We start from the raw sequence: 12469 nt of genomic DNA on the forward strand, positions 1-12469 counted from the left end.
AGGAACTTAGAAAAAACAAATATTATAGGGAGCAAGTGAAGACTTAAAAAACACTGTAAGTGAAGCTTCTCTTCCCAGATCTTGGTTTCTAAGTACCATTTTCCATGGGGCTGGATGCACAGAAACATCTTGTGCCAGAAGATAAAGAAATGCCAAAGAATGACAAGAGAAGATGGAAAAAAAAAAAAAAACAGGAGCCATCTTGAATGGTGTCTCCTCACCAAAATGGGGCAATTGGAGTACAAAAATAAAAAACATAGGATTATAGCCCTTGATTAAAATAGGAATCCATGAGTCCAGACTGAGAAAGACAAATAAGGGAGAAAGGAAATCCTTCCTTTCAAAGGACATCAGCTAATAATTGTAGAAAGAAAATGGGAATGGATAATCACCATCTGGCAACATAGTCAGTGGTAGCTGATACAGACAAGGTCATAAATAGAGGCTAAGACTCTTGTGGGTAGAGGTTTGGTGAGGAACAGATACTGGCATACACTCAGAATTGCCCTGCACAAAATCCCAATTAAATACAAAGGGGGAACTGGTCACTTCACAGTGGAGAAAACTGGCTGACACCAAATAATGGGAAATCGGAATTAATATTACCAGTAGTGGGATGGGTCCACACTGTGCATCTGATGTGAGGCGTCAAGTAAGAACACAGCATCATTTTAAAAATAATTTTATTTATTCATTTTTGGCTGTGCTGGGTCTTTGCTGCTCAGGCTTTTCTCTAGTTGCAGTGAGTAGGGACTCCTCTCTAACTGTGGCGCTCAGGCTTCTCACTGCAGTGGTCTCTCTTGTGTAGCACGGGCTCCAGGAGACATGGGCTCAGTAGTTGTAGGTCTCAGGCTCTAGAGGTCAGGCTCAATAGCTGTGCTGCACGGGCTTAGTGCTCTGTGGCATGTGGGATCTTCTCAGACCAGGGATTGAACCGGTGTCTCCTGAATTGGTAGATGGATTATTTACCACTGAACCATCAGGGAAGCCCCAAGGGCATCATTTTTTCAGTATTCCTTCCAAGAGTCTATGGCTCAAGTCCGATCATGGGAAGCATTGTACACACTGAGGTTGATGATTGTCTTATCTTGTGTTAAGATTGTTAATGACTTGAGAGACAGGGAAAGACTGCAGAACTGTTTAGATCAATATATAAATGTATTGTAGGTTTCTATATAGGATTCTAGATCTTAAAAGAGGAATTATTTGGAGAGTTGGTGGAATCTCTACTAAATGGGATCTAGCAAAGATACCACACCTGACACAGCCCCTGTTATCAGGGCTACTTTTTGTTTGTGTTTAAAGTCCACTGTTACCTTCAAATTATTGTTTTTTGTTTGTTTGTTTTTTTGCAGAGGGCAGAATGGTCAGTTATATGGAGATATTATGAGGTCCTCCTACTACCCCTGTATTCTTTACATTTTTAAGAGTGGCACTAATTTCTGCCAGATCCTCTGTGATGAAGTATTGTCTTTGATTTACTATCTTGGCCATGGATGTGTGTGTGTGTGTGTGTGTGTGTAAGGGGTTGGCAGTTTCAGAGCTCTCCACTTGGCCATTTCACCGTGATATCTCTTATCCCACCAGCCAAGGAGGAAGAATGGTGTTGTATCAATTACTGGGAATGTCAATGCCAACTATACATTCAGAGATCAGGAAAGTACTACAGATGGGTCTGCAGACCTGGTAGATGCACAGCAAGCCACACCTGGCCTGGAGCTCCATTCATTTCCAGACTACTCATAATCCTACCAAGGCCAACAACATACTTTGCAGGATCCAGCACAAGTTGAACACGCAGAGCCCTTTGTTCTAAAATTAAGAATTTCAAAAGGGAAATATCGGGATGTTGGACAAATATAAAACCACACTTGTAGTTGTTGTACAGTCTCTAAGTCATGTGTGACTCTTTGTGACACCATGGACTGCAGCACACCAGGCTACCTTGTCCTTCACCATTTCCCGGAGCTTGCTCAAACTCATGTCCATTGAGTCAGTAATGCCACCCAACCATCTCATCTTCTGTCATGCCCTTCTCCTTCTGACTTCAATATTTCTCAGCATCAGGGTCTTTTCTGATGAGTCGCCTCTTTGCATCAGGTGGACAAAGTATTGGAGCTTCAGTTTCTGTATCAGTCCCTAGAATGAATATTCAGGATTGATTTCCTTTAGGATTGACTGGTTTGATCTCCTTGCAGTCCAAGGGACTCTCGAGTCTTCTCCAACACTACAGTTCAAAAGCATCAGTTCTTCAGTGCTCAGCCTTCTTTATAATCCAGCTCTCACATCCATACAGACTATTGGAAAAACCATAGATTTGATCAGATGGACCTTTGCTGGCAAAGTAATGTCTCTGCTTTTTAATATGCTGTCTAGGTTGGTCATAGCTTTTCTTCAAAGGAGCAAGCGTCTGTTAATTTCATGGCTGCAGTTACCATCTGCAGTGATTTTGGAGCCCAAGAAAATAAAGCCTGTCACTTTTTCCATTGTTTCCCCACCTATTTGCCATGAAGTGATGGGACTGGATGCCATGATCCTCATTTTTCGAATGTTGAGTTTTAAGCCAGCTTTTTCACTCTCCTCTTTCACTTTCTTCGTGGCTCCTTTTCACTATCTGCCGTAAGTGTTGTGTCATCTGCATATCTGAGGTTATTAATATTTCTCCCAGCAGTCTTGATGCCAGCTTGTGGTTCATCCAGCCTGGTATTTCACATGATGTACTCTGCATATAAGTTAAATAAACAGGATAACAATATACAGCCTTGTCATACTCCTTTTCGAATTTTGAACCAGTCACTTGTTCCATGTAAAGTTCTAACTGTTGCTTCTTGACCTGCATACAGGTTTCCCAGGAGACAGCTAAGGTGGTCTGGTATTCCCGTCTCAGAATTTTCCACCATTTGTTGTGATCCACACAGTCAAAGGCTTTAGTGTAGTCACTGAAGCAGAAGTAGATGTTTTTCTGGAATTCTCTTGCTTTTTCTATGATCCAGTCGATGGCAATTTGATCTCTGGTTCCTCTGCCTTTTCTAAATTCAGCTTGTACGTCTGAAAGTTCTCGATTCACATACTATTGAAGCGTAGCTTGAATTTTGAGCATTGCCTTGCTAGCATGTGAAATGAGCTCAATCGTGTAGTAGTTTGAACATTCTTTGGCATTGCCCTTCTTCAGGATTGGAATGAAACTGAACTTTTCCAGTCTTGTGGCCACTGCTGAGCTTTCCAATTTTGCTGATGTATTGATTGCAGCACTTTAACAACATCATCTTTTAGGATTTGAAATAGCTCAGCTGGAATTCCATCACCTCCAATAGCTTTGTTTGTAGTATGCTTCCTAAGGCCCACTTGACTTCACACTCCAAGATGTCTGGCTGTAGGTTTGTGATCACACCATTGTGGTTATCTAGGTCATTAAGATCTTTTTTGTACAGTTCTGTGTATTCTTGCCATCTCTTCTTCAGCTCTTCTCTTCTGTTAAGTCCTTACTGTTTCTGTCCTTTATTGAGCCCATCTTTGCATGAAATGTTCCCTTTGTATCTCTAATTTTCTTGAAGAGATCTGTAGTCTTTCCTACTCTATTGTTTCCCCCTCTTTCTTTGCATTGTTCACTTAATACGGCTTTCCTATGTCTCCTCGCTATTCGCTGAAACTCTGCATTCACTTGGGTATATCTTTCCTTTTCTCCTTTGCCTTTCACTTCTCTTCTCTTCTCAGCTATTTGTAAGGCCTCCTCAGACAACCATTTGTCTTCTTGCATTTCTTTTTCTTTGGGATAGTTTTAGCCATCACCTCCTTTACAGTTTTATGAACCTCTAACCGTAGCTCTTCAGGCACTCTATCAGATCTAATCCCTTGAATTTATTTGTCACTTACAACTACACTTACAACCTCACAGGTCACACACATGTCTGTGACACTGGCCCTGACTCCCACTCTTAACAGGATTCCATGCTGATGTTTCAGGGCTCTGGGCATTAATGTCAACCTGGACCCTATGTCCAACTGTCCTTATAATGATTGGATCCTCCATTTCCACCTGTGTTCAGTTCAGTTACTCAGTCGTGTCCAACTCTTTGCGACCCCATGAATAGCAGCACGCCAGGCCTCCCTGTCCATCACCAACTCCCGGAGTTCACCCAAACTCACGTCCATCGAGTCAGTGATGCCATCCCGCCATCTCATCCTCTGTCATCCCCTTCTCCTCCTGCCCCCAATCCCTCCCAGCATCAGAGTCTTTTCCAATGAGTCAACTCTTCGCATGAGGTGGCCAAAGTACTGGAGTTTCAGCTTCAGCATCATTCCTTCCAAAGAAATCACAGGGCAGATCTCCTTTAGAATGGACTGGTTGGATCTCCTTGCAGTCCAAGGGACTCTCAAGAGTCTTCTCCAATAGCTTTCTTCACAGTCCAACTCTCACATCCATACATGACCACTGGAAAAACCATAGCCTTGACTAGATGGACCTTTGTTGGCAAAGTATTGTCTGCTTTTGAATATGCCATCTAGGTTGGTCATAACTTTCCTTCCAAGGAGCAAGTGTCTTTTAATTTCATGGCTGCAATCACCATCTGCAGTGATTTTGGAGCCCAAAGAATAAAGTCTGACACTGTTTCCCCATCTATTTCCCATGAAGTGATGGGACCAGATGCCATGATCTTTGTTTTCTGAATGTTGAGCCTTAAGCCAACTTTTTCACTCTCCTCTTTCACTTTCATCAAGAGACTCTTGAGTTCCTCTTCACTTTCTGCCATAAGGGTGGTGTCATCTGCATATCTGAGGTTATTCATATTTCTCCCGGCAACCTTGATTCCAGCTTGTGTTTCTTCCAGTCCAGCGTTTCTCATGATGTACTCTGCATATAAGTTAAATAAACAGGGTGACAATATACAGCCTTGACGTACTCCTTTTCCTATTTGGAACCAGTCTGTTGTTCCACGTCCAGTTCCAACTGTTGCTTCCTGACCTGCATATCGGTTTCTCAAGAGGCAGGTCAGGTGGTCTGGGATTCCCATCTCTCTCAGAATTTTCCACAGTTTATTGTGATCCACACAGTCAAAGGCTTTGGCATAGTCAATAAAGCAGAAATAGATGTTTTTCTGGAACTCTCTTGCTTTTTCCATGATCCAGTGGATGTTGGCAATTTGATCTTTGGTTCCTCTGCCTTTTCTAAAACCAGCTTGAACATCAGGAAGTTCACGGTTCACATATTGCTGAAGCCTGGCTTGGAGAATTTTGAGCATTACTTTACTAGTGTGTGAGATGAGTGCAATTGTGCGGTAGTTTGAGCATTCTTTGACATTGCCTTTCTTTGGGATTAGAATGAAAACTGACCTTTTCCAGTCCTGTGGCCACTGCTGAGTTTTCCAAATTTGCTGGCATATTGAGTGCAGCACTTTCACAGCATCATCTTTCAGGATTTGGAATAGCTCAACTGGAATTCCATCACCTCCACTAGCTTTGTTCGTAGTGATGCTTTCTAAGGTCTACTTGACTTCACATTCTAGGATGTCTGGGTCTAAGTGAGTGATCACACCATCGTGATTATCTGGGTCGTGAAGATCTTTTTTGTACAGTTCTTCTGTGTATTCTTGCCACCTCTTCTTAATATCTTCTGCTTCTGTTAGGTCCATACCATTTCTGTCCTTTATCAAGCCCATCTTTGCATGAAATGTTCCCTTGGTATCTCTAATTTTCTTGAAGAGGTCTCTAGTCTTTCCCATTCTGTTGTTTTCCTCTATTTCTTTGCATTGATAGCTGAAGAAGGCTTTCTTATCTCTTCTTGCTATTCTTTGAAACTCCGCATTCAGATGCTTATATCTTTCCTTTTCTCTTTTGCTTTTTGCTTCTCTTCTTTTCACAGCTATTTGTAAGGCCTCCCCAGACAGCCATTTTGCTTTTTTGCATTTCTTTTCCATGGGAATGGTCTTGATCCCTGTCTCCTGTACAATGTCACAAACCTCCATCCATAGTTCATCAGGCACTCTGTCTATCAGATCTAGTCCCTTAAATCTATTTCTCACTTCCACTGTAAAATCATAAGGGATTTTATTTAGGTTGTACTTGAATGGTCTAGTTGTTTTCCCCATTTTCTTCAATTTAAGTATGAATTTGGCAATAAGGAGTTCATGATCTGAGCCACAGTCTGCTCCCTGTTTTGTTTTTGCTGACTGTATAGAGCTTCTCCACATGTGTAGAGATACCCAATTAAATGGTCATGGTTCCCTTAGGGGATCAGGAAATCACTACTGTGAATACTTGTGCCTTCCTGAGCACCAAGCCTCTTTCTTTTTTTAATTTAAATTTTATTTATTTATTTTTGACTGTGCTGGTTCTTTGTTGCTATACATGGGCTTTATATAGTTACTGTGAGCAGGGGCTACTCTCTCCCTGGCTTCTGAAGTACCACCACCTGGGCTGTGTGAGGAGGGGGTTGAGGGGAAGGTGGGAGTCATCCTTTGCCTCTCACTACTGTCAGTTAGCCCAGTTCTGAAAAGACAGCTCTTCATCCCTGGTCTGTAGATGAGAGCTACCACTAAAGTCTCAGAGCCAGTGGCACCCTTCTTGCTAGCTTATTTCTTTGGAGGATTGTGTATACTCTGGCCCCTCCCCAGAGCACAGTCATCTAGGCCTTATAGAATACATCCACTATAATGCACCCACTTCTCTGAGCCTCTTACCCCTCTTCCACCATCTGCCAGGGCAATGCTGGCATTTAAATCTCACTTACTGTGGATCATTGCTTTTTCCTTACCTCCTGGGGTCATCCTCACAGCATGTTCACACCATCTCCTATATTCCAAGACAGTGCTCCCAATAAACACTTTCTTATCCAAGTGATGTTGCCTGCTTTGATCCGACACCCTCTGAATTCCGTTGTGTGGAGTCTCTCCCGGCCCTGCAGGGACCTGTTGGCTGGGTTCTGCACCCCGTCGGTGTCTGGCACTTTTCCTCCTCAGCTGAGTTGTGTTATGACTTTCATGTAATGATGGGCCCAGTGTCCAGGCAGGGAGGCTGGGGCAAGAGTCGGGGTCTTGCTGTTTCATAGGGGAGTGGCCTTTGGCACTCTTCTAGGAGAGGGGGGGACTAGCCCATTGTAGGAAGGCCTGGACCAGTTCTGCAGAGGAACCCAGAGATCTCTGTCCTAATGTCAGGCTCCTATTGATTTTCAACCAGAGACCTGACCTTGGCATAGCAAACCTGCCTTGTCAGAGAGACTGACTATTTTGGAGCTCTGTTACCCTTAGGATTAAGTCCTGAGCCTAGTCCTCCACTTTCTCTGTATCTCTGCTGCAGAAAAAAAAAGATGTTTCTGAGGAGGCCTTCTGGGCTTTCACACTTTTTAAAGTCAATTAATCACTCTTAGTCTGTTACCTTTTTCCACAGCATGAATTGAGTTGAGCAGTAGCCACCTTTGCTGTCCCTTTAGTTATCATTTCCCCTCTATTGTTCAAATCCTGATACAATGCTGGTGCATTTGCTACCAGCGTGTAACTGTCCCATGGTTACCTGTGTTATCTGTGCTCCCCTTCTACCAGCAGTGGGGCCCAATGAACAAGTTGGCAGATTTGGCTCCAAAATCCCATTCTAGCATCTGCTTTCTCAGAACATTTCTGGTACTGGTGTTATGAGTTGGGTTCCTTGGAAGGAGATTTGGAGTCAGAGATGGGCAGGCAAGCAGGAGGTTTATGAGGAAGAACTCTTGAGGTCAATACCTGTGGGAGGGAAAAAATGCAGAGACATAGGACTGGGCAAAGGGAAAGTTGAGCCTTGACGAAGGCCTTAGCTGAACGTATAGGGAGCTCTACAGCAAGCCTGGCTCTCGAGAACTGTCCCAAGTTGCAGCAAGCACCTTTTACCTTCATGCTGAGCAGTCACTGAATGAATGACAGCTGCTCCCGGAAGGGGTCTCGCTATAGTGGAGATGACTTCCAAAAGCTGAGTTAATTCCAAAGCATCTGCCAGCAGGGCCTCTGACAGCTGCAGGGTAAATTCTTCTATCCTAAGGAGGAAGCTGCGGCCTTATCACAGAATCCACTGCAGCTTACTGTGTAATAATATAAATGCTACATTTTTATCTAACCAGAAATTATGCTCTAGTTTAGAGGAAAAAAATGCATGTGTTTGGTGTGTGTGTGTGTGTATGAAATTGAGGACTGTAAATTTTGAAAACCTCTCTTTTCATGATTGGAAGCCAATAGATTATATTTCAAATTTTGTTTAAAAAGTTAAGACAAAAAATCTGTTAAGACAGACTACACAAATGGTGTCATTTACTGAGGTATTCCCGTCTTCCTCTTAGTAAAAATGCTTTGTCTACTCACCTGCATAATGTTATTTTTAAAGTTTATTTCCAATAACTTTTTACTGATAAAGAGCATTTGCATCTAGTTTTAAAATTTTCCTTTTGCTGGACAGAAACTAAACCACAGTTCAGTGCTGGGACACTTGGCAATCTCACAGGTGGTGAAGACAAAAAGAATTAGATCTGATATATTTAGAAGGGATTGGTTGCCTCTTTCTTAACAAGGAATAATAATAGGCAATTTAAAATTGTTTGACATCTTTCAAATTGCTTTTATAACTTCAGTTATCACAGTAATCCTCTACCCAGTGTCATTAGAGTAGATATTATTATCCTATTTGGTGGATGAGAAAAATTGAGGCTCAAAGGGGCTGTGTTTTATCGATGAAATCTGTATATAAATTGTTGTTGTTCAGTCACCAACTCATGTCCGAAACTTTGCGACCCCATGGACTGCAGCATGTCAGGCTTCCCTGTCCTTCACTACCTCCCGGAGTCTGCTCAGGTTCATGTCCATTGAGTTGGTGATGCCACTCAGCCATCTCATCCTCTGTTGCCTTTTTCTCCACCTGCTCTCAATCTTTCCCAGCATCAGGGTCTTTTCCAATAAGTTGACTCTTTACATCAGGTGGCCAAATTATTGGAGCTTCAGCTTCAGCATCAGTTTTCCAATGAATATTCAGGGTTTACTTCCTTTAGGACTGACTGGTTGGATCTCCTTGCTGTCCAAGGGACTCTCAAGAGTCTTCTCCAACACCACAGTTCAAAAGCATCAATTCTTTGGCTCTCAGCCTTCTTTATGGTCCATGACTACTTGAAAAACCATAGCTTTGACTATACGGATTTTTGTTGGCAAAGAGGTGTCTGTGCTTTATAATATGCTATCTAGGTTTGTCATAGCTTTCATTGCAAGAAGCAAGCATGTTTTAATTTCATGACTGCAATCACCATCCACAGATTTTAGAGCCCAAGAAAATAAAGTCGGTCACTGTTTCCACTTTTCCCCCATCTATTTACCTTGAAGTGATGGGACCTGATGCCATGATGTTAGTTTTTTGAATGTTGATATTTTAGCCAGGTTTTTCACTCTCCTCTTTCACCTTCATCAAGAGGCTCTTTAGTTCCTCTTCACTTTCTTCCATAAAGGTGGTGTCATCTGCATATCTGAGGTTGTTGATATTTCTCCCAGCAATCTTGATTCTATCTTGTGCTTCATCCAGCCTGGTATTTCACATGATGTACTCTGTATATAAGTTAAATAAACAGGATAACAATATACAGCCTTGTCATACTCCTTTTCCAATTTTGAATCAGTCACTTGTTTCATGAAAAGTTCTAACTGTTGCTTCTTTTTTTTTTTTTAACTTTACAATATTGTGTTAGTTTTGCCAAATATTGAAATGAATCTGCCACAGGTATACATGTGTTCCCCATCCTGAACCCTCCTCCCTCCCCATACCATCCCTCTGGGTCGTCCCAGTGCACCACCCCCAAGCATCCAGTATCGTGCATTGAACCTGGACTGGCAACTCGTTTCATACATGATATTATACATGTTTCAATGCCATTCTCCCAAATCTTCCCACCCTCTCCCTCTCCCTCTCCCACAGAGTCCATAAGACTGATCTATACATCAGTGTCTCTTTTGCTGTCTCGTACACAGGGTTATTGTTATCATCTTTCTAAATTCCATATATATGCGTTAGTATACTGTGTTGGTGTTTTTCTTTCTGGCTTACTTCACTCTGTATAATAGGCTCCAGTTTCATCCACCTCATTAAAACTGATTCAAATGTATTCTTTTTAATGGCTGAGTAATACTCCATTGTGTATATGTACCACAGCCTTCTCATCCATTCATCTGCTGATAGACATCTAGGTTGCTTCCATGTCCTGGCTATTATAAACAGTGCTGCGATGAACATTGGGGTACATGTGTCTCTTTCCCTTCTGGTTTCCTCAGTGTGTATGCCCAGCAGTGGGATTGCTGGATCATAAGGCAGTTCTATTTCCAGTTTTTTAAGGAATCTCCACACTGTTCTCCATAGTGGCTGTACTAGTTTGCATTCCCACCAACAGTGTAAGAGGGTTCCCTTTTCTCCACACCCTCTCCAGCATTTATTGCTTGTAGACTTTTGGATCGCAGCCATTCTGACTGGCGTGAAGTGGTACCTCATAGTGGTCTTGATTTGCATTTCTCTGATAATGAGTGATGTTGAGCATCTTTTCATGTGTTTGTTAGCCATCTGTATGTCTTCTTTGGAGAAATGTCTATTTAGTTCTTTGGCCCATTTTTTGATTGGGTCATTTATTTTTCTGGAGTTGAGCTGTAGGAGTTGCTTGTATATTTTTGAGATTAGTTGTTTGTCAGTTGCTTCATTTGCTATTATTTTCTCCCATTCTGAAGGCTGCCTTTTCACCTTGCTAATAGTTTCCTTTGTTGTGCAGAAGCTTTTAAGGTTAATTAGGTCCCATTTGTTTATTTTTGCTTTTATTTCCAATATTCTGGGAGGTGGGTCATAGAGGATCCTGCTGTGATGTATGTCAGAGAGTGTTTTGCCTATGTTCTCCTCTAGGAGTTTTATAGTTTCTGGTCTTATGTTTAGGTCTTTAATCCATTTTGAGTTTTTTTGTGTGTGTATGGTGTTAGAAAGTGTTCTGCTTTCATTCTTTTACAAGTGGTTGACTAGTTTTCCCAGCACCACTTGTTAAAGAGATTGTCTTTAATCCATTGTATATTCTTGCCTCCTTTGTCAAAGATAAGGTGTCCAGAGGTGCGTGGGTTTATCTCTGGGCTTTCTATTTTGTTCCATTGATCTATATTTCTGTCTTTGTGCCAGTACCATACTGTCTTGATAACTGTGGCTTTGTAGTAGAGCCTGAAGTCAGGTAGGTTGATTCCTCCAGTTCCATTCTTCTTTCTCAAGATTGCTTTGGCTATTCGAGGTTTTTTGTATTTCCATACAAATTGTGAAATTATTTGTTCTAGCTCTGTGAAGAATACCGTTGGTAGCTTGATAGGGATTGCATTGAATCTATAAATTGCTTTGGGTAGTATACTCATTTTCACTATATTGATTCTTCCATTCCATGAACATGGTATATTTCTCCATCTGTTAGTGTCCTCTTTGATTTCTTTCACCAGTGTTTTATAGTTTTCTATATATACGTCTTTAGTTTCTTTAGGTAGATATATTCCTAAGTATTTTATTCTTTCCGTTGCAATGGTGAATGGAATTGTTTCCTTAATTTCTCTTTCTGTTTTCTCACTATTAGTGTATAGGAATGCAAGGGATTTCTGTGTGTTGATTTTATATCCTGCAACTTTACTATCATCATTGATTAGTTCTAGTAATTTTCTGGTGGAGTCTTTAGGGTTTTCTATGTAGAGGATCATGTCATCTGCAAATAGTGAGAGTTTTACTTCTTCTTTTCCAATTTGGATTCCTTTTATTTCTTTTTCTGCTCTGATTGCTGTAGCCAAAACTTCCAAAACTATGTTGAATAGTAGTGGTGAAAGTGGGCACCCTTGTCGTGTTCCTGACTAGAGGAAATGCTTTCAATTTTTCACCATTGAGGATAATGTTTGCTGTGGGTTTGTCATATATAGCTTTTATTATGTTGAGGTATGTTCCTTCTATTCCTGCTTTCTGGAGAGTTTTTATCATAAACGGATGTTGAATGTTGTCAAAGGCTTTCTCTGCATCTATTGAGATAATCATATGGCTTTTATTTTTCCATTTGTTAATGTGGTGTATTACATTGATTGATTTGCGGATATTGAAGAATCCTTGCATCCCCGGGATAAAGCCCACTTGGTAATGGTGTATGATCTTTTTAATGTGTTGTTGGATTCTGATTGCTAGAATTTTGTTAAGGATTTTTGCATCTATGTTCATCAGTGATATTGGCCTGTAGTTTTCTGTTTTTGTGGCATCTTTGTCAGGTTTTGGTATTAGGGTGATGGTGGCCTCATAGAATGAGTTTGGAAGTTTACCTTCCTCTGCAATTTTCTGGAAGAGTTTGAGCAGGATAGGTGTTAGCTCTTCTCTAAATTTTTGGTAGAATTCAGCTGTGAAGCCATCTGGACCTGGGCTTTTGTTTGCTGGAAGATTTTTGATTACAGTTTCAATTTCCGTGCTTGTGATGGGTCTGTTAAGATTTTCT

Source organism: Bos indicus, chromosome 9 (assembly GCF_029378745.1).
Source record: "Bos indicus isolate NIAB-ARS_2022 breed Sahiwal x Tharparkar chromosome 9, NIAB-ARS_B.indTharparkar_mat_pri_1.0, whole genome shotgun sequence".
Classification (NCBI taxonomy): Eukaryota; Metazoa; Chordata; class Mammalia; order Artiodactyla; family Bovidae; genus Bos; species Bos indicus.